At 42.4% G+C, this 1910-nt stretch overlaps 1 non-coding gene across 1 annotated transcript; it reads right to left on the bottom strand.

Moving 5' to 3' along the window:
- Positions 1–1612: 1612 nt before the first annotated feature.
- Positions 1613–1685, bottom strand: trnak-uuu (transfer RNA lysine (anticodon UUU)). Its single transcript has one exon. It is a non-coding gene; the product is annotated as a tRNA-Lys (tRNA).
- Positions 1686–1910: the final 225 nt, after the last annotated feature.

Consider the following 1910-nt stretch of genomic DNA (forward strand, 5'->3'; position numbering starts at 1 on the left):
CTGCCACAGCCTATACGGCTCCGAGTATTGACACGTCTCCCGTGGACCACCAAACGTTGAGATTTACACACAAATGCAGAGGGCGACTAACAAAGTGTTTGCTACCGACTGAGATTCCCCAGACTGTGAACGGAACGGGACATATGCCTCCCCAAAACTGGATCATTTCATCAGATTAGCCTGGAGGAGATGCATAATCACACATGTACTCTACATGCACCTGCGGCTGCGCTTGTAGCTGTAACTGCACTCTGTGGTAGCATTGCTGAGCTGAGCTTGCGAGGCCACGGAATGCTAAAGACTATAGATTTCAGAACAAATAACATGCTACGATCGCTGTACTTGGCACTGTGTAACTACTGCGGATGACGCTTCTGTAACAGAATGTATAGTAAATATGCACATTTTACATTCAAAGTACCGGATTCTTCTTTGCTTATTTCCTCTTTCCTTTATTGTTAGAATAAATCTGCTGGTCACATGGTTTACTGCAGTGGTTCTCAAACTTTTTCTGTGAAGCCCTTCTTCGGAGGACAAAAAACTTCATTCCCATTAGTTCAGTCACCACATTCCGCCCAATTTGATCTCAAGTGGGCCGCACCAGTAAAATCAGAGCATAATAACCTATAAATAACCACAACTCCAACTTTTTCCCTTTGTTTTAGTTCAAAAATACATTCTGAAAATGATCATATTCAATCTTCATCTTTTTACAAAACATTATGATCATCCTGAAATCTCTTAAGAAAAATAAGTTCAATTTCCACAATACTATGTCTCAGTTGATCATTTACACGTGTGCATTGTAACTGACAGATCATAGCCTATCTACAAAGGTACAAAACATTTAGTCACAGCTATCTGGAACTGAACAATGTAGTATTTTACTTTATGATCGAAACAACTTGTCAAGGTCTCGAACTTATTTGAAATTTATAGTTTTACAAATTTACAATTTACAGTTAATGTCTTCTCTGTAATTTTCACACTTTGTGATCCCGTGGGCCGAAATGGGCCATCTGGCGGCCGGTTTTGACCCGCGGGCCGCATGTTTGACACCCATGGTAAAAAAAAAAAAAAAAAAACGACAGATGATGTGAGGTGGTGACATCGTCAAGTACGCTGATGTTCCAAATGCACATTAACGATGCGTTCTCAGGAGTCCGTACTTGTGTACTTGCCAAGTACGGACTTGCGTACTTGGCATTGAGAAACTGCCAGCACAGTTTGAGTATTGTGGTGCGCCACGAAACACAGGCCAATGTTAAGACAATAGTTCAGTTAACTAGTTCCACGTAGGCGGACATTTTCCTCCCAGTCGCTCGTGCCCCCCTGTCATGCCTCTGCGGCACTGGTTTACTGTAAAATGATCCATGTTTTATTTTTTTATTTTTATTTTAGGATCCCTTATTAATACTAGGTGGGGAAATTCTGATTTTCGCATGTCTCCCCAATTGGGGGAGTCAGAGCGACGGGTCAGCCGCGGTACAGCACCCCTGGAGCAGGAAGGGTTAAGGGCCCAACAGTGGCCACATCGGGGTTTGAACCTCTGACCTTCTGATCAGTAGTCCAGAGACCTAACCGTTGCACCACTACTGCCCAAAAGGACTACCGCCCGAACAGGGACTTGAACCCTGGACCCTCAGATTAAAAGTCTGATGCTCTACCGACTGAGCTATCCGGGCTCCATATACCAAAGTCCTAAGTGAACATGTTGTGAATATAAAAATTAAGAGCAAAATTAGTGAGTTCTTACGTGATGTCATCATTAAAGGTAGGAAAGCACAGCACAATTTGACACCAAACTAGCAAATCTTTAGCTAGAACAAAAGCAAAACGCAACAGAAAAGTTCAGTGCTGCCTCTTAAAAGTACTGGAGGAATTTTATTTAAAGCAGTAGTGTTTAAGTT

The sequence above is a fragment of the Amphiprion ocellaris genome, chromosome 21, assembly GCF_022539595.1.
Source record: "Amphiprion ocellaris isolate individual 3 ecotype Okinawa chromosome 21, ASM2253959v1, whole genome shotgun sequence".
In the NCBI taxonomy this organism is placed as follows: Eukaryota; Metazoa; Chordata; class Actinopteri; family Pomacentridae; genus Amphiprion; species Amphiprion ocellaris.